The sequence below is a fragment of the Cervus elaphus genome, chromosome X (genome assembly GCF_910594005.1).
Source record: "Cervus elaphus chromosome X, mCerEla1.1, whole genome shotgun sequence".
Taxonomy (NCBI): Eukaryota; Metazoa; Chordata; class Mammalia; order Artiodactyla; family Cervidae; genus Cervus; species Cervus elaphus.
Window position 1 is genome coordinate 28,658,446 of NC_057848.1, and position 25,870 is coordinate 28,684,315.

The 25,870-nt window shown below is 38.7% G+C and overlaps 1 long non-coding RNA gene across 7 annotated transcripts in view; it reads right to left on the bottom strand.

Moving 5' to 3' along the window:
- LOC122690231 overlaps positions 1-22,855 on the bottom strand; it is a 41,455-nt gene extending 18,600 nt beyond the window's left edge. For 5 of the 7 annotated variants that reach the window (XR_006340024.1, XR_006340026.1, XR_006340025.1 and 2 more), the window contains exons 1-4: positions 22,763-22,855; positions 22,011-22,190; positions 1,123-1,248; positions 641-751 (exon numbers count right to left, since the gene is read on the bottom strand). This is a non-coding gene — a long non-coding RNA (uncharacterized LOC122690231). The remainder of the gene's footprint in view (positions 1-640; positions 752-1,122; positions 1,249-22,010; positions 22,191-22,762) is intronic. The other 2 variants (XR_006340022.1, XR_006340027.1) reach the window with 2 other exon arrangements.
- Between the last annotated feature and the right edge of the window lie 3,015 nt (positions 22,856-25,870).

Consider the following 25,870-nt stretch of genomic DNA (forward strand, 5'->3'; position numbering starts at 1 on the left):
CCCTCTTCTCTCCCATATTATTTTTAAAACTCCACATATAATCGGTATGATCTAATATTTGTCTTTCTCTGAGTTATTTCACATACTGTAAATGAACTGTACTTAAGTTAAAAAACAAAAATTTCAAAAAATGTATTCAAATGATAACAGTGCTTATCCACTGTAAGAGTCTCTAATTTTTTTTCCTCTCCTATATTTCCCATTTTTAATTTATAACAAAAGGGTCTTGGTTTTTTGGTAGTGAAAAAAATAGTATTTTTAGCCCTTCCCAAAGGAAACTGGTCAGCAGCAAAATGAGGAACATCCCTAAGCCAAGGGAATGAGGTAACAGCATGGTCCAAGGTGAATGAATCTACCACATGACAGTCCCAACTGGGCAATTTCAGGGACAAGACAGAGGCTTAGGGGAGGGGCAAGCCTGTCTCTCAAATAAGCCTTCCAGTCAGCATTCAGATGATCTTGCCAATTCCTAGAATTTTAGTGAAGTCAAGAGATGAAAGCAAGTTTCACAACATGCTTCTTTCTGTCCCCTCCAAATAAAGCCCCCTGAACTGAAACCAGGTTCACTGGTTTAATCACACAGTTAGCCAAGTTCAACTTGCAGCTTCTCCCTCAGGAGGAAAAGGCAAGAGTGATTCACCTCTCTTCTTTTGCTCCAGGAAAATGTCTAGTAGACTCATTATCACACTTGGTTCTTCTCTACTGGATCTTGTTTCTGAGGCTCAGAGTCCATACCTTCTCTAATGTTCCACTGTAAGGAAGGAAGAGTAAGGAGATAAACACATGGAATAGAGAGGAAAATGAGAGGAAGGGAAAGCACATGAAACACAGGGGAAAGGGCTCAGGATCTGCTTGCCTGCCCCCTCTCATTTCCCTGGAAGCAGTGCAATGATGCTTTTCCTCTTCCCCAGCTCCATCACACAGCCCCCTCCACACACAGCAGTGACACTGAGGCTCTCACATCATGGACATGTGCCCTTATCCCTGCTTATGTTATATGTCTAAGTATTCTCTCCAGTAGACATGCTATTATAGAAATGTCAGAGGCATCACGTTGACAGAATCAAGGAGGTAATGTTGGAATGGGAACTAACATTGCTGAAAGGTTACTAGATGCCATACCATGTTGGTTATCTTCATTTCCTCTTCATATGCTCAAAGTAATGCCTTGAAATGGACATCATCACTTCCTTTCCACAGACTGGCATATACTCAGGCTCAGAGAGCAAAGCACATGTTCAGAGAATCCTAGGAAGGCACAAAATGGACAGAGAGGCAACTTTGTAGAGCTGGCAGGCCAATTCTGTGACAGTTTGATCATAAAAATAAATAATTCTGTCAGATGGAAAACCTTTGAAAAAATAAGAATCTATGAGTCTTACTAATAAAAGAAATATATGAATAAATAAATAAATGATAGGGGAGAAGGGAAAGCTCAACCCAACATCTGAATGTCAATTAACATCAATAAATCTAGAAGAAATGACAAAATTATAAAAGCAGCACTTAACAACTAACATAGTCATAACAGATTCAGATAAGAATCACAAATGGATTTCAGTCTGTAATAAATCCCACAGCAATCACTGAGTCACCATGGTAACCATGCTGACCAAGGAAATCTGTGATAAAACAAATAGCAACGATCTTGATACATTTCCTAATATGTGCTAGGAACTGAGCAGGACTGACATAACACACAGGAATTAACCTCAAATATTCCTGACACAAATATTCCTTATAACTTCACCAATACACACAAACACACACACACATCCCCACCTACATACATGGATACCCACATTCATAATGCTCTCTCCCACTTTTTCTTACCACCCAAGAACCCAGGAATTCATCAAGGTAGATTTGTTTGAGGATAATGAAGATAACTCCACAATTCAATCCTAACCACACAAACGTTAAAGCTATAAAACTATTTCATTTCAGTGAATGATTTTCTGGAGATAACCTGTAGAAATGTCTGTATGATATTTTTGTCCTTTGTTTTGGTATATTGCCAATGACATCTAAAAGCTGATATGAGCATCTAGGCAAATGAATACTGTGATGGTAATTTTATGTATCAACTTGCTGGGACCACAATGCCCAGATATTTGATCAAACATTATTCTAGATGTTTCTGTGAGAGTGTTTTTGAATGAGAATCACATTTAAATAGGTACAATTTGAGTAAAGCACTTAGCCCTCCATAATGTGGATGGGCCTCATCCAATCAGTTGAAGGCATGGATAGACCAAAAGGCTGACCTTCTCTGAACAAGAAGGAATTCTGCCAGGAGACTGCCTTTGAACTTCACCTACAACATAGGCTCTTTGTGGCTTGCCAGAGGGTGCCTTCAGACTCCAACTATAACTCTCTCCTGAGCCTCCAGTCTGTTTGCCTCCTACATTAGACTTTGGACTCACCAAGCCTATTCAATCTCATTAGTCAATTCCTCAAAATACATCCTATTGTTTTTGTCTCTCTGGGAACCTAAATAATACACATATTAAGCATCAAGAGTCTTTTCTATTCTATTCTGTGGTGCTTTCTACCCAAAAGATTTCCCAGCAACATCTGGTTACTGACAGTTCAGTGAAAATATATCTGGGATTTGTATCAAATAAACAGTGCCATTCATGGAAGCAATTTAAATATCCATCAATGAAAAAAAAAGAAAAAAAATAAACATCCATCAACGGATGAATGGATAAAGATGGTGTGCTACATATATACAATGGAATATTACTCAGCCATGTAAAGTAACAAAGTTGAATCATTTGTAGAGATGTAGATAGAACTACAGTTTGTCATACAGAGTCAAGTAATTTAGAAAGAGAAAATCAAATACGGTACATTAAAGTATACATGTAGAATCAAGAAAAATGGTACCGATGAACCTATTTGCAGGGCATGAACAGACATGCATAGAGAATGAAAATGTGGATATGGGGAGGGGGAAACAGGGGTGGGATGAATTGTGAGATTGGGACTGACATATACACATTACCATGTGTAAAACAGATAGCTAGTAGGAACCTGCTGTATCGCACACAGAGCTCAGCTTGGTGATTTGTGGTGGCCCAGATGTATGTGGGGGAGGTCCAAGAAGGAGATATATGGATAACTAATACACTTCTTTCTACAGCAGAAACTAACACATTATAAAGCACTATTATCCCAAATTTTAAAAATGCCATCAATAATAGCATCATAAAGTATGAATATATAGAGATAATCTATGTAGCACACCTATGTCCATAGATGTGTATGACCTGTAATCTGAATCTGCAGAACCTTGCTGAGAGAAATTAAAGAAGCCCTAATAAACAGACCGACTACAACAGTCCTGAGAGCCACAGAGTGTTGGCATAGGTCCTTTTGAAAGGACATCACCATTATCCCAATCACCCCTACCATAGTTGGGCCTCAGGCCAAACTACAGGAAGGGAACACAGCCCATCAACAGAAAGTTGGATTAAGGATTTACTGCACATGGCCCCACCTACCAAAGCAAGACCCAGTTTTCCCCACAGCCAGTCCTCCCATCAGGAAGCTTCCACAAGCCTCTTATCCTCATCCATCAGGGGGCAGATAGAATGAAAACCACAGTCACAGAAAACTAACCAAACTAATCACATGGATCACAGTCTTGTCTAACTCAATGAAACTATGAGCCATGCTGTGTAGGGCCATCTAAGACAGATGGGTCATGGTGGAAAGTTCTGACAAAACGTGATCCACTGGAGAAGCGAATGCAAACCACTTCAGTATTCTTGCCTTGAGAACCCCATGAACACTATGAAAAGGCAAAAAGATATGACACTGAAAGATGAACTCCCCAATTTCATGAGTTCCATTCTCATATGGAAATCTTATTTGGTACAAGAAGGCAAAGTAAAAAAAACAGAAATAAAAGACATACAAATTGTAATGTAAAAAAATTTCTTTCATCTTTGTGGATGACATTATTGTCTATGAAGAAAATCCCAAGAAACGTATATTGCAAAAGAAAAAATAAAACCAAAACAACTGGACATGCATAACTAAAAAAATGGACTCTAACACATACCTCACAACTTATAGAAAAAAATAACTCAAAGTGTAGTATACTTAAATATTAGTTTATATTTAAACATATTTAAATATATTAAAAATAAAAGTAAAGCATGCCGTAAATCATGAAATGTAAATCTAAGACCTAAGAAAATAAAGATTAACTCCCCAGGTCAGCAGGTGTCCAATATACTACTGGAGAAGAGCAGAGAAATAGTTCCAGAAGGAAAGAAGAGCATGAGACAAAGTGGAAACAATGCACAGTTGTGGATGTATCTGGTTGTGAAAGTTAAGACAAGAGCTCACCCAGAAGTCTCCATATCTACACTGAAACCAAGTTCCACTCAAGAGTCAACAAGTTCCATTGCAAGATGCACCATGCTAATTCTCCAGCAAAACAGGAACATAACACTGAACATTAAAAGACTGGCTGCCCAAAGCTATGCCCAGCCCATAGAAACCCCAAAACTCACTCCTGGACTCTTCATTGCACTCCAGAGAGAAAAGATCCAGCTCTACCCACCAGAACACAGAACACAACTTCCCGAAACCAGGAAACTTTGACAAGCCACCGGTCCAACCCCACCCACAGATAGCAGTCTCCACAATTAATAGGACCTTGAACTTCCAGCCTGCAGAAAGGGCACCCCAAACACAGCAATTTAAACAAAATGAAAAGGCAGAGAAATATTCAGCAGGTGAAGGAACATGATTTAAAAAAACCACCAAACCAAACCAAAGAGGAGGAGATAGGGAGTCTACCTGAAAAAGAATTCAGAATGACAGTAAAGATGATTCAAAATCTTGAAAACAAAATGGAGTTACGGAAAAATAGACTAGAGACAAGGGTTGAGAAGATAGAAGAAATGTTTAACAAACACCTAGAAGGAAAAAAGAAGAGTCAATCAATAATACACAATGCAATAACTGAGATTTAAAGTACTCTGGAGGAAACCAGCAGTAGAATAACTGAGGTAGAAGAGAGGATAAGTGAGGTGGAAGACAGAATGGTAGAAATAAATGAAGCAGAGAGGAAAAAAGAAAAAAAGAATTAAAAGACATGAGGACAACCTCAGACACCTCTGGGACAACATTAAATGCCCCAACATTCAAATCATAGGCATCCCATAAGAAGAAGATGAAAAGAAAGGGCATGAGAAAATATTTGAGGAGATAATAGTTGAAAACTTCCCTAAAATGGGGAAGGAAATAGCTACCCAAGTCCGAGAAACCCAGAGAGTCCCAAACAGGATAAACCCAAGGTGAAACACCCCAAGACACATATTAATCAAACTAACAAAGATCAAACACAAACAGCAAATATTAAAACCAGTAAGGGAAAAGCAACAAATAACACACAAGGGGATCCCCATAAGGATAACAGCTAATCTTTCAACAGTAACTCTTCAGGCCAGAAGAAAATGGCAGGACATACTTAAGTTATGAAAGAGAAAAACCTACAACCAAGATTCCTCTACCCAGCAACTATCCTATTCAAATATGAAGGAGAAATAAAAAACTTTACAGACAAGCAAAAGCTGAGAGAATTCAGCACCACCAAACCAGCTCTTCAACAAATGCTAAAGGATGTTCTCTAGACAGGAAACACAGAAAAGGTTTATAAAAACGAACTCAAACAATAAAGTAAATGGTAATGGGATCATACTTATCAACAATTACCTTAAATGTAACTGGGTTAAATGCTCCAATCAAAAGACAAAGACTGGCCAAATGGATACAAAAACAAGACCCCTATGTATATTGCCTACAAGAGACCCACCTGAAACCTAGGGACACATACAGACTGAAAGTGAAGGGCTGGAAAAACATATTTCATGCAAATGGAGACCAAAAGAAAGCAGGAGTAGCAACACTCATATCAGATAAAATAGACTTTAAAATGAAGACCGTAATAAGAGACAAAGAAGGACACTACATAATGACCAAAGGATCAATTGAAGAAATATAACAATTATAAATATATATGCAGCCAACATAGGAGCACCTTAATATGTAAGTCAAATACTCATAAATATGAAAGGGAAAATTAACAGTAACACAATGATAGCAGGGGACTTGAATACCCAACTCACACTGATGGATAGATCACCCGGCCAGAAAACTAGCAAGGTAACACAAGCTTTAAATGATACAATGGACCAGTTAGACCTAATTGATATCTACAGGGCATTTCACCCAAAAACAATGGATTTCATGATTTTCTTAAGTGTACATGGAACATTCTCCAGGACAGATCACACCCTGGGCCATAAATCTATCCTTGGCAAATTTTTAAAACTTGAAATCATTTCAAGCATCTTTTCTGATAACAATGAGGTAACATTAGATGTCAACTACAGGAAAAACACTAGAAAAAACACAAATATATGGAGGGTAAATAACACCCTCCTGAATAACCAACAGATATTGGAAGAAACCAAAAAGGAAATCAAAATAAGCATTGAAACAAGTGAAAAGGAAAACACGACAATCCAAAACCTATGGGATTCAGTAAAAGCAGTGCTAAGAGGGAGATTCATAGCTATACAAGCCTACCTCAAGAAACAAGAGAAACATCAAATGAACAACCTAAATTTACACCTAAAGCAATGAGAAAAAGAAGAGTAGAAGAACCCCAAGGTTAGTAGAAGGAAAGAAATCATAAATATGAGAGCAGAAATGAAAGAAAAAGAAATGAAAGAGACTAGAGCAAAGATCAACAAAACTAAAGGGTGGTTCTTTGAGAAGATAAATAAAATAAAATAAAATAAAATAAAACCAGACTCATCAAGAAAAAAAGGGGAGAAGAAGCAAATCAAGAAAATTAGAAATCAAAATGGAGAAATCACAACAGAAAACCCAGAAAAAAAAAGATCTTAAGAGAATACTATGAGTAAATTATATGCCAATAAAATGGACAACTTGGAAGAAATGGACAAATTCTTAGAAAAGTGTACCCTTTCAACACTGAACCAGGAAGAAACAGAAAACCTTAACAGACCCATCACAAGCACAGAAATCAAAACTGTAATAAAAAATCTTCCAACAAACAAAAGCCCAGGGCCAGATGGCTTCACAGGTGAATTCTACCAAAATGTTAGAGAAGAGCTAACACCTATGCTACTCAAACTCTTCCAGAAAATTGCAGAGGAAGGTAAACTTCTATTAGGCCATCATCACCCTAATATCACAACCAGACAAATGTGCCACCAAAAAAAAAAAAGAAAAAAAAAACTACTGGGCAATATCACTGATGAATATAGATGCAAAAGTCCTCGACAAAATTCTAGCAAACAGAATCCAACAACATATTACAAAAACCATATATCATGACCAAGTGGGTTTTATCCCAGGGATGCAAAGATTCTTCCCTATTCACAAATCAATCAATGTGATACACCATATTAATAAATTGAAAGATACTCGCCAGAAAGCAGGCACAGAAAGAACATATCTCAACATAATAAAAGCCATATATGACAAACCCACAGCAAATATTATTCTCAATGGCAAAAAATTGAAAGCATTTCCTCTAAAATCAGGGGAGAGACAAAGGTGCCAACTCTCACCACTACTGTTCAACACAGTTTTGGAAATCCTAGCCACAGCAGTCAGAGAAGAAAAAGAAATAAAAGGAATACAGATTGAAAAAGAAGTAAAATTCTCACTGTTTGCAGATGACATGATCTTCTACATAGAAAACCCTAAAGATACCACCAGAAAATTACTAGAGCTAATCAATGAATATAGTAAATTTGAAGGATATAAAATTAATACACAAAAATCCTTTGCATTTCTATACACTAACAATGAAAAACAGAAAGAGAAATTAAGGAAACAATTCCATTCACCATTGCAATGAAACGAATAAAACACTTTGGAATAAATTTACCTAAAAAAACAAAAGAGCTATATGTAGAAAAATATAAAACACTGATGAAAAAAATCAAAGATGACACAAATAGATGTAAAAATATACCATATTCATGCATTAAAAAATCAATAAAGTTAAAATAAGTATATTACCCAAAGCAATCTATAGATTGAATGCAATCCCTATCAAGCTACCAATGGTATTCTTCACAGAACTAGAACAAATAATTTCACAATTCATATGGAAACATAACAAAACTTGAATAGCTGAAGGATTCTTGAGAAAGAAGAATCGAACTAGAGTAATCAACCTTCCTGACTTCAGACTATACTACAAAGCTACAGTCATCAAGAGAGTATGGTACCAGCACAAAGAGAGAAATATAGATCAATAGAACACTATAGAAAGCTCAGAGAGAAACCCATGCACCTATGGACACCTAATATTTAACAAATGAAGTGCAAATATACAATGGAGAAAAGACAATCTCTTTAACAAGCGGTGCTGGGAGAACTGGTCAACCATGTATAAAAGACTGAAATTAGAACACTATCTAACACCATTTCAAAAGGTTCTAAACTAGAACACTTTCTTTTTTTTTTTTTTTGACTATAGGAAATCTACTTTTTTTTTTTAGTCTGAAATTTTTTTCCTTTACTTTTTATTAGTTGGAGGTTAATTACTTTACAATATTGTAGTGGTTTTTGCCATACATTGACATGAATCAGCCATGGATGTACATGTGTTCCCCATCCAGAACCCCCCTTCCACCTCCCTTCCCCACTAGAACACCCTCTAACACACTTTCTATCACCTTTGTAAATTCAGACTTAAACTGAAGTAGAGAAAACCACTAGACCATTCAGGTATGGCCTAAATCAAATCCCTTACAATTATACAGTTCAGTCAGTCAGTCGTGTTGGACTCTCTTTGACTCCATGGACTGCAGCACGCCAGGCCTCCCTGTCCATCAAAAACTCGTGGAGTTTACTCAAACTCATGTCCATTGAGTCAGTGATGCCATCCAACCATCTCATCCTCTGTTGTCCCCTTCTCCTCCTGCCTTCAATCTTTCCCAGCATCAGGGTCTTTTCAAATGAGGTGGCTAAAGTATTGGAGTTTCAGCTTCAGCTTCAGTCCTTCCAATGAATATTCAGGACTGATTTCCTGTAGGATGGACTGGTTGGATCTCCTTGCTGTCCAAGGGACTCTCAAGAGTCTTCACCAACACCACAGTTCAAAAGCATCAATTCTTCGGCACTCAGCTTTCTTTATAGTCCAACTCTTACATCCATACATGACTACTGGAAAAACCGTATCTTTGACTAGATGGACCTTTGTCAGCAAAGTAATATCTCTGCTTTTTAATATGCTGTCTAGGTTGCTCATAACTTTTCTTCCAAGGAGCAAGCATCTTTTAATTTCATGGCTGCAGTCACCACCTGCAGTGACTTTGGAGCCCCCCAAAATTAAACCTGGCATTATTTCTACTGTTTCCCAATCTATTTGCCATGAAGTGATGGGACCAGATGCCATGATCTTAGTTGAGTTTTAAACCAACCTTTTCACTCTCTTTCACTTTCATCAAAAGGCTCTTTAGTTCTTCGCTTTCTGCCATAAGTGTAGTGTTATCTGCATATCTGAGGTTATTGATATAACTCCTGGCAACCTTGATTCCAGCTTGTGCTTCATCCAGCCCAGCATTTCTCATGATGTACTCTGCATATAAGTTCAGTAAGCAGGGTGACAATATACAGCCTTGACATACTCCTTTTCTGATTTGGAACCAGTCTGTTGTTCCATTTCTAGTCCTAACTATTGCTTTTTGACCTGCATACAGATTTTGCAGGAGGCAGGTAAGGTGGTCTGGTATTCTCATCTCTTTACGAATTTTCCAGTTTGCAGTGATCCACACCCTCAAAGGCTTTGGCATAGTCAAAAAAAGCAGTGGAAGTGAAAAATAGATTAAAGGGATTAGATCTGATAGACAGAGTGCCTGAAGAACTATGGATGGAGGTTCATGACATTATACAGGAGGCAGTGATCAAGACCATCCCCAAGAATAAGAAATGCAAAAAGGCAAAATCATTGTCTGAGGAGGCCTTACGAATAGCTGAGAAAAGAAGAGAAGTGAAAGGCAAAGGAGAAAAGGAAAGATATTCCCATTTGAATGCAAAGTTCCAAAGAATACCAAGACAAGATAAGGTAGCCTTCCTCAGTGATCAATGCAAAGAAATAGAGGAAAACAATAGATTGTGAGAGACTTGAGATATCTTCAAGAAAATTAGAGATACCAAGGGAACATTTCATGCAAAGATGGGCACAATAAAGGATAGAAATGGCATGGACCTAACAGAAGCAGATGATATTAAGAAGAGGTGGCAAGAATATGCAGAAGAACTATACAAAAAAGATCTTCATGACCCAGATAATCATGATGGTGTGATCACTCACCTAGAGCCAGACATCGTGGAATGTGAAGTCAAGTGGGCCTTAGGAAGCATCACTACAAACAAAGCTAGTGGAGGTGATGGAATTTCAGTTGAGCTATTTCATATCCTAAAAGACGATGCTGTTAAAGTGTTGCACTTAATATGCCAGCAAATTGGGAAAACATAGCAGTGGCTACAGGACTGGAAAGGGTCAGTTCACTGCAATCCCAAAGAAAGGCAATGCCAAAGAATGTTCAAACTACCACACAGTTGCACTCATCTCACATGCTAGCAAAGTAATGCTCAAAATTCTCCAAGCCAGCCTTGAACAGTACATGAACTGTGAACTTCCAGATGTTCAAGCTGGAATTAGAAAAGGCAGAGGAACCAGAGATCAAATTGTTAACATCCGTTGGATCATAGAAAAAGCAAGAGTTCCAGAAAAACATCTACTTCTGCTTTATTGACTACGCCAAAGCCTTCGACTGTGTGGATCACAACAAACTATGGAAAATTCTTAAAGAGATGGGAATACCAGACCACCTGACCTGCTTCCTGAGAAACCTGTATGCAAGTCAAGAAGTAACAGTTAGAACTGGACATGGAACAACAGACTGTTTCCAAATCAGGAAAGGAGAACATCAAGGTTGTATATTGTCACCCTGCTTATTTAATATATACGCAGAGTGCAAATTATGCGAAATGCCTGGCTGGACGAAGCACAAGCTGGAATCAAGATTGCCGGGAAAAATATCAATAACCTCAGAGATTCAGATGACACCACCCTTATGGCAGAAAGTGAAGAGGAACTGAAGAGCCTACTGATGAAAGTGAGAGAGGAGAGTGAAAAAGCTGGCTTAAAACTCAACACTCAAAAAATGAAGATCATGGCATCTGGTCCCACCACTTCATGGCAAATAGATGGGTAAACAATGGAAACAGTGACAAACTATTTTCTTGGGCTCCAAAATCACTGTAGATGGTGACTGCAGCCATGAAATCAAAAGACACTTGCTCCTTGGAAGAAAATCTATGACCAAACTAGACAGAGACATTACTTTGCCGACAAATGTCCATGTAGTCAAAGCTATGGTTTTCCCAGTAGTCTTATATGGATATGAGAGTTGGACTATGAAGAAAACTGAGTGCCAAAGAATTGATGCTTTTGATCTGTGGTGTTGGAGAAAACTCTTGAGAGTCCCTTGGACTGCAAGGAGATCAAACCAGTCAATCCTACAGGAAATCAGTCCTGAATATTCATTGGAAGGACTGTTGCTGAAACTCCAATACTTTGGCCATCTGATGCAAAGAACTGACTCATTGGAAAAGACCCTGATGCTGGGAAAGATTGAAGGCAGGAGGAGAAGGGGACAACAGAGGATGAGATGGTTGGATGGCATCACTGACTTGAAGGACATGAGTTTGAGCATGTTCCGGGAGCTGGTGATGAACATGGAAGCCTGGCGTGCTGTAGTCCATGGGGTCGCAAAGAGTTAGACAGGACTAAGCGACTGAACTGAACTAACAAAACATTAACTCTAAAGAGGAAATAAGAGGAAAATATGAGAAAAGTCAGTGGTTGCTCTGAGGTGACATGGCTCCAGCAAATTAACTTTGTACTTTTAAAAAGCGAAAAAATATTTTTTTAATCCGTTTGTACCGCTCATCCCCATACAATCACAGGCCTTCTTTCTCTCTCTTTTCTCCTTTCTCCCCCACCCTTCAACATCAAAGTTCCAGAAAGCATTTTTGCATTTGGTTTTTAATATGTTTCTCTTCCTACCGACCCCTTACCTTACCGCACTATAGTTTTTGTCCCCATAATTGCAATGAATGTGCTCTCACCAAGGTCACAAGTCTCCTTTTTGTCTCTAGGTTCAGATATTTTGTATAAATATGTTAACATCTTGAAAGTTCTTTTAATAACCATATAAAATATGCATGTTTGTACACATTGCTCCTATTGCTTAATATCAAATCTTCAACAGTTTCCCAGGCTCTGGAGCAGGAGGTGCTGGGTTCAAACCCAAGATGACCTGCTGCCTAACTGTGCAGTCCTGGGCCAAATCCTTATTTTTCTGTTCCACAGTTTTTTAATCTATAAAATGAGTATAAGCAATTGTATCTACCTCAAAGAGGTGCTGTAAGCACTGAAGAACTGATATATGAATAGGACCTGGCATATGATACATAAAAAGGACTTGGCACAAATACAATTTTAGCCAATTTAGTATTTTGTTTTCTCTATCTTTATTGATACTACTATCCTGGCGGTTGTGAAAAATAGGGTTTACACTGATTTTTATTCATATTCAGTGACATTTGAGGGATGTTTTTACTGAGTGTATTAGTTTCCTAATACTACCATTTCTTTGTATCACTCATTCATACACTAATCAGTAAATATATATTGAGCTTGAAACCTATACTATTCCATTAGCGCTTACTCACTAAATCTGAACTGGAAATAAGAGGAAAATATGGGGAAAGTCAACGGTTAAATCTGAGATGACATGGCTCCTGCACATTAACTTTATACTTTTCTGAACTGGCAATAAAAAAGAAAACATGAAATTCATGGCTTAAAACAACAGAACTTTTCCCCTCTCTCACTTCTGGAGACCAGAGTCCAAAAGTAGGGTATTGATAGGGCCATACTAGAGCAGCAGACTCCAGTCTTTGCCTCCATCTTTCTTTACATGGCCTTCTTCCTTGTGTGTGAAATCACCCTCTCCTTTTTTTTTTTTTCTCTCCTTTCTCTTATAAGGACACCAGTCATTGGTTTTAGGGACCATCCTAAATTCAGTATGAACTCATCTCAATTACATATGCTCAGACCATACTTCTAAATATGGTTGCAATCACAGGTATGGGTTAAGGCTTGGACATATCTTGTTGTGGAATATAATTCAACCCACTACAGTGATATAAGCAGATTAAAAATCTAAAATGAGGTCTTACCTTTTGTACAGAGCATATGAATGCATCTGTACATGCATGAATACACATATTCCCATATAAGAAAGCTTTGGGACCCATATAACCCAGATGAAAACATTAGCAAGGATTATCTTTGAGTGCTATATTTAGGGTATTTTTATTTTATTTCTGTTTATATGTTCCATTTTTTAACCTATAAACCTGTGTTACTCTTGTAAATACAGAGAATAATAAAATCACTGAGGAACACAAGCAATCTTTGCTCTGCCTACAAGAGAGCCATAAATTTAGAACAGGACCATCCCTGAGGCACAGGAAGGGATAAGAAGATGTTGGGGAGCCCATTCCACACTACAACAGGACACAATTCCCCAAATGCCAAATCATACTACTTACTATCAATATTTTAAATTCCTACCTATTTAAGTGGGGAAAAAGTGTTGTACCTCAGTTTGATTAGTTTTGCTGTGCCCTGGTGAACAGTGAGGCTGAGGGTCTTATCAGGTGAGAAGCAGTAGTGTGTACTGGTCACATGTGGGGCTCAGAGACCACACAGAATCTGTTCACATCTTGGTCTTGGGACCGGCTAGCCCTACCCTCACTGTGCCTCACTTCCCTGATGGTTAAAGTCCGACAACACGGGCTTCCTTAGTGGTCCAGTGGTGAAGACTCCATATTTTGCAGGTTTCATCCCTGGTCTGGGAACTAAGGATCCCTCATGCCCCATGGTGCAGCCAAAAAAAAGAAAAAACAAAGTCGGGGAACAGTATCTCCTAGGCTGTGGTGAGGAGGAAAAGACTAAGTGTAGGTTGAACATGTACAACAGTGTTAGGTAGTGAAGAGGTCAGGAATAAATATGTACAATTCTTATCATTATTATCATACCTAAATGAATCATTAGAAATTACAGGATCATTTTTATTATTCTGTGAGCTTATACTGATTGGCTTGAATTGACCTATGGTGTTTATCATAAAAAAGTAGCTTATAAAACCACAAGAAGGATTTTACATCATTGCTATTCTTAAAAAATGCATAATTATACAGGCATAGTACAATTTCTGAAAAAAAGAATGTAGTCAAATGTAGACAGTTCTTATCCATAAGAAATAGGCCTTTAAGAATTTTAATGACTTTTTTTCCCTTCGTGCGTTGTCTACCCAGTTTTATCTACAACAAAGTGCTTGGTTTTGGAAGTGCAAAATATAGTAAGAATAAATATCCCTAGCCCTTCCCATAGGAAAGTGGGTCAGTGTCAAAATGGGGAATCCCTAAGCCATAGGAATTAGGTAACAAGTGGTCTCAGAACTAATTTTTTAATCTACCACATGACATTCCCAGTGGGCAATGTCAAGAGAATTAGACATGCCTAAAGGAATGGCAATCATGTCTCTCAAGTAAAGCTTACATGCAGCAGTCCAATGACATCTACACTTCCCAGGATTTTAGTAAAGGTTGTGAGATAAAAGCAGCTTCACAAGATGCTTCCTTCTGTACTCTCACAATTAAAGCCCCTTGAGCTAAGAGCAAGCCATGGTTTTAACCACCAGTTAGCCAAGGAGTGAGCTCCAAGGGAAAGGAAAACGTGAGGGTCTGCATGATATCGCCCAGCCCCACAGCAACCCGAGGGGAGAATGCTTAAACAGAAGGATTCAGGGGGAAAGTTTAGTCACAGTTTCAATCAGACAAAGTTCCCAGGCACAATCAACATGTGAGAATGAAATAAACTTTAAAGTACCTTCCTGGGACTTTCCCGATGACCCACTGGTTAAGAATCCACCTTCCAATGCAGAGGATGTGGGTTTGATCCGTGGTCAGGAAACTAAGATCCCACATGCCGTGGGGGCAACTAAGCTTGCAGGCCACAACTAGAGAGAAGCCGCAATGAAGAGCCCACATGCCACAATAAAGATCCCACATGCCACATCTCAGACCCAACACAGCCAAATAAACAAATAAATATTAAAAAATAAAATTGCAACCTCATCACTAGAAAAAAGGAAAAGGGAAGAAAAGGAAAGAAAAGAAAAAAAGTACCTTCTTTATGCAACTAAAACTAAGAAAAGAAAAGGAAAATATACAAAAGCCCAGCACTTCAAAAAAATTCAAAATGGGATACATGCTCAAGCCAACTGAGGGATCTGAGAGTTAGTCTGAACACAGGAGGACTACCTGCGATCATGTCATCTTTCACCTAGGTTCTGGACATAGAGGTATAGCTGAGCAACAGTGTGAATGAAAGACAAAAAACTAAGCCTGGACAAAGAGAAGTTTCATATTCAGGAGGTACTGAGACACAGTTTAGAGCTAGCTGAGACCTGGCAACTCTAAGACTTTGAACATGGCAGATAAAAAGTGACTAAAAATAGTATCTGCTGATTCCCTTAGTGCCTCCTTCAGCACAGAAATTGAGAAAATGGGTGTGTCCATTTTAGAAGCTATAGAAGCTCTGAAAGAGAATATACATGGCATAACATTCATAACATATACATTTCCTTTCTGCTCCTTCAAATCCAAATGATTTCTATGAGCTCTTCTTATTTAAGTCATCTCTTTTCTTGGGAGAGAACACAGGAGAAATTATACATATATTTGTTGAACTTTTACAATATTGAAAAACTGATATCTTCTATCAGTTTGTTCATTATTCCTGACAACAGATCTGTGAGGTAGGTATCAATATGCCATTTCCTAGATGACCCACTATATGGTCACAGACATCTACTTAGAGGCATCTCTCTTCATTTTCCTTGGGTTATTTTTTTCCAAAGAAGAGACAATTTTTAGAAATAGAAACAAAAAGTTTCCTTTAAAGAAGATTATAAAAATTAACTGTTGTATGATCCCAATGCCCTTTAAAGAATTCGTAGTGTGTATGTGAGTGTGTGAGTGATAGTTGCTTAGTCATGTCTGACTCTATGCAACCCTATGGACTGTAGTCCGCTGGCTCCTCTGTCCATGGAATGCTCCAGGCAAGAAAACTGGAGTGGACTGCCATTTCCTTCTCCATCATATGTGTATAAAGAGAATGAAAGGACATATAGGTAGTTTTCATTTCCTGCTTACTCCTGAATCTACATCACATCTCTTTATTAAATTTGAGTTATGGACTTCCCTGGTGGCCCAGTGGTTAAGAACCCACCTTGCAATGTGGGGAGAAATAAATATATATATTGTAATTGATTATATTTTTTAAAATTGAAAGTTAAAACTCAAATTTATAAAAGTGATTACCTATAAGATGACAGAGCAGCAGCTCAGGATGGAAGATGATATTTATTCTCATTAAAAATACAATACATAATTACTGACTCCAGGTACTAAAAAGGACAAGAAACAATGACCAACCCAGTAGCAAAGAGCAACTCTACTTGATCAGATTGAATTAGACACATTTCACACTAAAAGGAACCAGCATTCTTTGGAGAAAAGGCTGATTCCAAGACTAAGTGGGAATTGCAGCAGATGAGTCTGAACCAAACTCTCATTCTAGAGCACATGTCAAGGAGACAACAGCCACCCTAAAGACTCAGAAGCCAACCAAAAGGCTCTCACAGTCCAAAAATAGAACAATTTGAACATCAAAAATGTTAATACCTGCAATGGATTAAAACATCAAGTATATAAACATCTAGAGCATATGATGACACTCTAAAAGAAAAAAAACAACAACTCAATTTTCACCTTTGGAGGATCCCACAGAAAAAACTCACCATCTTAAAGAGTAGAAATATTGCAAAAGAATTAAGCATTAATTCCTCTCTTCTGTGTCAACCAGACATCAGTGTAACCTCATAGTTGATGAGAGGAAGTTTGTCTTATAGAAGAATTCCAGCTAATACATGGAAAAGAAATTATAGAATTAAAATATTACCATTTGCAACCATTAATGAAATATATATCGAGGTCTTCATCTTAAGAGGCTAAGAAAACATGAGTAAAAGGCAGATGGGAAATGTCATAACAGATGGATCAGACAACACCTGGACCCAGTGATCAGTCTCAAGGACAGAGGAAGGACAGAAATGAAGAGGCTCCTGATATAGGGCTATAGGAAGTACACCACCACATCTCAGGTACTCTTTCCACAAATCCGAATCTGAGCAAGCCTCTATATGTACAGTAATTACCAATTTAAAAGAAATAGGATAAGCCAGTAGAACCAACAGCACAATAGAGACATAATCAGCATAATCCAGAATGCAGACTCCACAGGAAAAAGATCCAGTTTGTTAAGTAAATAAATGGAGATTTTAAAGAGGACATTTGGATGAAAAGAGATCAAGATTTCAGGGAAATTAAGCTTAAAACCACAATGAGCTGCTACCACGTATCTATAAGAACAACAAAAAGGAGAAAGATGGAAAATACCAAATTGTCTAATGCATAGAAACTGTGATGAATATTATCTTCTAATTTTTACAGTCATTATCTTCACATTTTTGTCAAATAAATACTCTGTATATGCAAAAATGCCTACCAAAGCATAGTTTTCACCTGACAACACCTAACAGGGGCTGACATAGTTCAACAAATGTCTCTTTCTTCTTCCTAAGTATAATGGTGAGGAGTGTGGGCTCCAGAGACAGACCAGGTCCAAACCACCATTCTACCACTTATAAAATGGTATGAATTTGAAAAAAAAATAATGGTATGAATTTGAACACTTTTACTTCACCTCATAGTCACTCAAGTGCCTCATCTGCAAAACACCAATTATGCAGAACTGATCATAGAAGAAAGAAGTTCAAAGTAAAAAATATTGCCTTGTGTTTTGGTTTCTACAAGGATAAATGGTGAGGAATTACATAATTTAAAAAATTCAACTGCAAAAACCTTGAGATAGCTGGCTCTCTCTGTACTATGGGAGAATGAAAGAACCTCTCTGGGCCTCAGTTTTCTCCTTTAAGAACTGTCTTTACCTCATGGGTTGTTGCTTTGAGAATTAATTGATACATGCAAATACTTAGAATGGCATGAGGCACACAATATCAGCTCAATAAATGGTGGAATTTTCATAAGGACATGCAAGTTTTGATATTTTTACGAAGTTTCCATTTGTCTGTAATAAAGCTTGTCATTTAGACTCAATTCGAATATCATGTCCTAAGAAAGAGCTTCACTGACAACTGTGTCTACAACAATCCCTGTCCTTGTAATTTTCTACTAATGAATTTTATTTTGTTGCAAGCATTTATTCCCATACAAAATAGCCCAGCTTACTGATTTGTTTCCCTGCTTATTGCCAGTTTCTCAAACTAGAGTAAAAGCTCTAGGGATACTGCCCTTTCTTATTCACTGTGTTGCATCCCCAGAAACTAGTTTCAGTGAATGTGATGGATTGAAATGTCACCCCAAAAAGATATGTTGAAGTCTTAATTCCCAGTGCCCCTGAACATAACCTTACTTGGAACTATGGCTGTTGCAGATGTAGTTAGTTAAGATGAGGTCATACTGTTTAGGGTTGTCCCTAAAACAATGTGACTGGTGCCACATAAAGACAGAAGAACAGGGATAACATCATGTGATGATGCAAGCAGAGGTTAGAGTTCTACAGTGCCAAGTCAAGAAATGCAAATATTGCCATCAGGAGCTAGGAAGAAGCTTAGACAGATTCCCCAACTGGTCCTCAGCAGTGAAAGTGCAGAGTCCCAAACCTGGACTTCATCTACAACATCAGCTCCTCATGACTCACCAGCAGACTACCTCCAGACTCCAACTAAAACTCTTTCCTGAGTTTCCAGTCTGTCGGCTTCCCCCATCAGACTCCACAAACTAACGTCACTTCCTTAAAATAAATCTCTATATATATACATCCCATTGGTTCTCTTTGAGAACTCTGACTAATATAGGTATTAAAAATCAAGTATCTTTTCCATCCTAGCGTAACCTGTGCTTTCAACCACAAAGATTTCCCAGCAATAGTCAGCTACTGACATGTTCAGTGAAAATACCTGGAAATTATAATAAAAAAATATTCCCATGACAATATCATCGAAAAGTATGAACTACATAAAGATAACCTATATTGTACATCTGTGTCCACAAATGTGCAAGTTCTAAACTCTGAACACTATAAAACATTGCTGAGAAAATTAAAGCAGGCCTAAATAAATCAAGGGATATGTCATCCTCTTGGGTCAGAGGACTCAGTATTGTGAAGATGTCTATTCTTCCCAAACTGATGTATAGATTCCTTGCAATCCCAATAAAAATTAAAGTGTTCATTTTTTTAAAGAAATTGATTATTCTAAAAAGTCATTGAAATGCAAAGGGCTTAGTCTACAAAAAGCAACTTTGAAAAGAAAAAAGCTGGAGGATAAGCACTATCTTATTTCAAAACTCAAATCTATAGTCATCAAGGCACTGTGGTATTGGGATGAAGGTAGGAATGTATATCAAAGGAAAGAAATTAAAATTCTAGAAATAGACCCACATATATATGGGCAACTGATTTTCAACAAAGCTACAAAGGCAATTCAGCAGAAAAAGGAGTCTTTTCAACAAATGGTACTGGGACAAGTAGATAGCCATATGCACATAAACTGTGATAGATGGGGCTTCCCAGGTGGCACTAGTGGTGAAGAATCCACTTGCCAATGCAGGAGATACAAGAGACGTGGGATAGATCCCTGTATAGGGAAGATTCCCTGAAGGAGAAAATAGCACCCCACTCCATATTCTTGCCTGGGAAATCCCATGAACAGAGGAACCTGGCAGGCTACAGTCCATTGGGGTCGCAAAGAGATGGACATGGCTGAGTATCTGAGTGTGAACTTTGATCCATATAATGCACTACATACAAAAGTTAACTCAAAAAGAATGACTGATGTAAACATAAAAGCTAAAACTATTTTAAAACTCTAGAAAAATTACAGTAGAAAATTCTTGTGACCTTAGGTTTCATAAAGATTTCTTATAAATGACATCAAAAGCAAATTCAAAACCATACATGAACAAATTGATGCACTGAATTTCCACAAAATTAAAACTTATGTTCTTCTAAGAACACTGTTGAGAGAATAAAAAGACAAGCCATTGAGCGAATGAGAGAAATATTTGTAATTCACAGATCTGCTATTTAGAATTAAAAATCTCACAGAGGTCAGTAGAAAACAGACACTTCAATAAATAAGTGGGCAAAAGATTTGAACAGATACTTCACCTAAGATATACACTTGTCAAACACATGACACGTGTCAAACACATGTCAAGCACATGAAAAGATGCTCATCATCATTAGTCATTAGGAAAATATAAATGAAAACTATGAGAAATCACTACACCCCTCTGTGAAAGTCCAATCCAAAATTAAAAAGAATGACCATACCAAATACTGGCAAGGTTGTGGAGGATGGAACTCTCATATCTCATACACTGCTGGTGGCAATGGAAAATGCTCTGACTACTCAGGGAAAAAGTTTAGCAGTTTCTTACGTAGTTAATTTTACAACTATCATATGACCCAGCCATTGCTCTTATAAGTATTTACATAGAAAGAGAAAATATATGTCCCAGGAAAGAATTATATACAAATGTTCATAGAAGGTTTATTTCCAAGAGCCCCAAATTGGAAACAACCCAAATATCCATTAACAGGTGAATGGACAGAACAAATTGTTATATATCCAAATAATGGGATAGTTCCACATTATAGGAAAGGAAAGCTAATCTATAGTGACAAAAGTCAGTGGAAGCCTATGAATGAGATAGGTTGAAGTAGAGAGAGAGGCAAAGGAGAGCTTGGTGGGCTGATTACCTAAGAGCACAAGGAAGCTTTTTGAGATGATATATGTGTTCATTATCTTGACTGTAGTATTAGATTCACAGGTGCATACATATATCAAAACTTAGACCATATACTTTAAATATGCACAGTATATTGCATGTTGACCATACCTCAATAAAATATTTGAAATATATTTATATATTCATAATTCTGATGCAATTAAATTAATCAGGTGAAAAATTCTTACAATTATGCTCTTGTAGTATTAACAGATCCACATTATATCTTATCAAATTGGTCATGCTCCATATAACCAAAATAATCATGTGCAATAAAATATACCCAAATATTAGGGTAAACTAAATGTTCATTTTTTTCTGAAGTACAGAAATAAAAATATTACATCCCAGGGAAATCATAATGATATTTAATAGGAATTGGTTATTTCAGGAAATGTGGCTGAGTATCATGATGTCAGGACAAACTCTAAAGTAAAAGTGCTTGTTTTTAAATAATAAATTCTATGGCTGATATTTTAAACTAGCAGTTGAAAATTGTCTGTTTTTTAAAAAAAAAATGTCATTATAAAAGGAAAAGAAACCTACTTGCAGCAGAGAACAATCTACATTACAATGTCAAATTATTAGAAAGTCCTAACTACTGTATATTTCATACCCATATGAGAGACACAAGGGAATCACTGATTATTATTATTTATAAGATATATTTACTTATTTAACTCTATTTACTACAAATGAATGTTAAAGACCAACTGCCTTCCCAGTTGGACAAACAATTGCTTTTCAGCACAAAAAAGAAAAAAAAGGCTTCTCTCAGATGGGCCTCAAGGGTGACTGAAAAGCATGTAGCAGCTGATGAAATGTATTCCCACTTTCCAACTCTTTCCCATGTAGATCAAAGTAGCTACTTTTAGGCTAGTTTGTGAACCTTACAGAGATATCCCACAACATGCTTTTACCATACATATGAACTCATTTGAGTCAGGCATCATATCCAACTGAAGATGTGAAGTGTTGGGGTCTCTGGAGGACCGCTGGCCTTTAACCTGCAGTGGACGTTCCATCAGTCACCAGGACACTGATCTTCAGAAGCTGTCTCCTTCAGACACCTGATATGAGCAAGGCCATCAGCATGAGGGCTGCACAGGGAGAGACACATCCGGCAATCACCATGGTTTACCGGTGTAACTGTGTGCTCGGCATCGTTCTAGGCACTGGGTTATGACAATGACAATGAAACCATTGGGTAGTGATCATAACAACCAGATGTTACAACGAGCTTCCCACCACGGACTTTTTCGTCTCCGTTTCTCATCTATCCCTTAACAACAAAGCGGAAACGGAATAAAAAGTGGCCTGAATTCATAAAGACATTTATGATCCCGCAATAACCAGAGGGCCATCGGTTTACTCCTGTGTTATCACTGAACGTTCTCAGCGATCCTGTGGGGAAAGCATTCTTACCCCCATGTTACAAAGGGGAAAGCTGAGGCTCAGAGAGTCGCCACCTGTCTCACCTCCCGCGCCCCTGCATTAGGAGGAAAGTGGCTCCAGGACGCCCCTGGCGCAGGACACCGCACTCACTGGGGCCGGGCGGGACCCCAGTGCTTTACCTACGAGACAGCGGGGCACCGAGACCCAAAGCGGGAAAGAGGCGACTTGCGAGTGGATCCCTTTGTCTCCCCACACCCCAGGGCGGTAAAGCGCCTACCGTAGGTACTCACTCTCCAACCTCAGTTCCAAACAACTGAAGGCGAAAAGTGCTCTCCTCGCCAGGCGCTTTTGTCTCCATTAAAAAGTCGTCGAGGTCGCCTTGCTGACGTCACGTTTCTACGGTTACCGCCAGGCGCAGGCAGATCCTCCACCACCTTAAATACCAATACCCTCCCACCCTCCTGCACCCCCTTATCTTTAGCTTAAAGTAAAACACCTCAGCTCTTCAGGCTGCAACCGAGAAAACATACTCATTAGAGCCACTAGACTGGGACCCCGGCAACTAGCAAAAATCTGTCCAGTTTGGTGGGACAAAATATGTGCTTGTGGTCAGAAATTGCGTTTGCTTTAAAGAGACTGGGATAGGGAGGGAGGTGGGAGGGGTGTTCAGGATGGGGAACGCATGTAAATCCATGGCTGATTCATGTCAATGTATGGCAAAAACCACTACAATATTGTAAAGTAATTAGCCCCCAACTAATAAAAATAACTGGGGAAAAAAAGGAATAAAAAAATAAAAACGTTTAAAAAATAAAAAAATAATGAGACTTGGCGGTTGTCCGTCTAGTTTGGGTTTTTTCAGTAGTCATGTATGGATGTGAGAGTTGGACTATTAAAAAAAAAAAAACAAAAAAAACTGAGCGTGGAAGAATCGATGCTTTTGAGCTGCGAGGAGATCCAACCAGTCCATCCTAAAAGAAATCAGTCCTGAATATTCATTGTAAGGACTGATGCTGAAGCTGAAACTCCAGTTCTTTGGCAACCTAATGGGAAGAACTGACTCACTGGAAAAGACCCTAATGCTGGGAAAGATTGAAGGCGGGAGGAGAAGAGGACGACAGAGGATGAGATGGTTGGATGGCATCACTGACATGGGTTTGAGCAAGTTCCGGGAGATGGTGCTGGACAGGGAGGCCTGGCGTGCTGCGGTCCATGGGGTCCCGAAGCATCGGATAAGACTGAGTGACTTAACTGAACTGAATTAAAGAGACAGTAGGGGATTCCCTGGTGGCTCAGACGGTAAAGAATCGGCCCGCATTGCGGGAGACCTGGGTTCGATCCCTAGGTTGGGAAGATCCCCTGGAGAAGAAAATGGCAACCCACTCCAGTATTCTTGCCTGGGAAATCCCATGTACAGAGGAACCTGGCAGGCTACAGTCCAATGGGCTCGCAAAGAATCGGAACAGACTGAGCGACTTCGATTTCACTCTCTTAAAGAGACAGTACAGGGCTTCCCAGCTGGCTCAGAGGTAAAAAGAATCTGCCTGCAATGTAGGGGAGGGGTGGAGGGTCTCGATTCCTGGGTCAGGAAGATCCCCTGGAGATGGAAATCTATCCCAGTATTCTAGCAAGGGAAATCCATGGACAAAGGAGCCTTTGGACAAATCCATGAACAAAGGCAGGCTACAGACAATGGAGTCGCAAGAGTCGGACACGACTTAGTGACTAAACCACCACCAGGGACGTATAATCAGAACATGGAGACCCAGTTCCCTGGGGATCTGGGAGATGACTTAGCCTCCCTCTGAGGGTGAACGTGTACTATCACAATCCATGCTAAGCAGTTAGCCATCTGCAAAGAAATAAACTGTCTCTGGTCATGTGACTGAATGATGTAGATCCATACAGAAAAATGCCAATGAAGAAATCTCAGAGTGATTTCAGGGAGGCAAACCTAGAACATTTAATAGGCAGAAAACTAAGTCATTTAAACCATACATTGGTTTTTCCTGGGGAATTTTTATCCTCCATTCCCGATATTTTCTTTCACCATAGAGGAACAGGTCGAACCAAACCCATGTGACCTCTCTATACACTCCTCTACCTAGAGAATCACTTCCCTGATTAGTGAGGTTGGATGAACAAACAAGTTGCACAGTGGAGGCCCTCTCCCATCAAACTCTTGAAGCAAGCTGCCCTTATAGAGCACATGTTTGCTCTGCCCTCAGGAGTGGGTCTACAAACAGATCCACAGCTCTTCTGCTTTTTTCTGTCTCACTGACTCCCAAAATATTCCAATGATTTTGCTCCAAAATGGTTGAGTTTTTAAGAGGCCCTGAAAATACACTCTTCCACATCTTGACTCTAAACCAATTAGGAAATATGAAAAGTAAGAAAAATACATCAACTTCGTTCCTTATAAAGCTGATACTGTAGAACGTGCCTTAGATTTCACACGAGGCAAGTGGGCTTCATATTTATGAACCCCAGAACTGCACAGATTTATCTACCCTGCACTGATGTACCAGGACAGTCTGAAAGGACCAGGACTGCAATGCATATCTCTCTGTGTTCTAGTGAAGGCATCCTATGTGTACTCAAGAAGAGTGGCTCCCTTGCAAATCTATCCTTGTAGCAGGAGAAAGTGTTTCAGGACACCTTCTTTGAGAAACTCTTCTCAAAATGGGTAAACTCTGCTTGTTCTGACTGTGTACTCACAAAGCCATTTTCTGAGGATATGGCTTTCTATGCATCTCAGGGAGCAGTTTGCAGCAATACCCTCTTCTTCCCTTCACAAACATGGCTGCAGCAAAGCCTTGTCTGGGCAACGGGATTGGAAAAAAATTCTGAAATTCCAAGAGTATGATGAAAATCATACATCATAAAAATTTATCCTGGGAATCCAAAAAGGAATTGAGGAAATGTTCAAAAACTATCCCCACATATAAATCCACACACAGACTATAGCCAAAATTATGAAATTCTACCAAACCTCCACAGGTCAGCAAATCCCTGTCTTATCCAATGGTTACAAACTGTAGAAAAAGAGAAATCACCAAAACCATATGGCTCAGATATCCATTTGTGTTTGACAAACACCACCAAAACAATAGCCATATTTTAATCTCTTAGGTTGGTTTTCTGCTCCATGTGGAGTCTTACCTGTGGTTGTTGTCAGCTGGAGGCTCCACTAGGCTAGTGAGAGGGTAACAGGCAGGAAGGCCAGGGGTCTCCAAACGGAAGAAATAGGCTGCAAGGGCCAGACATTTTTCTCTCTCTTAAGCGGCAGGAAGAAACAAACTAGAGATATTTTTTTACCTTCTCTATACAAATATAAAAGGAGGTTTCACTTAAAATGCTGTGTTGCCATGACACCTGGTTTCAC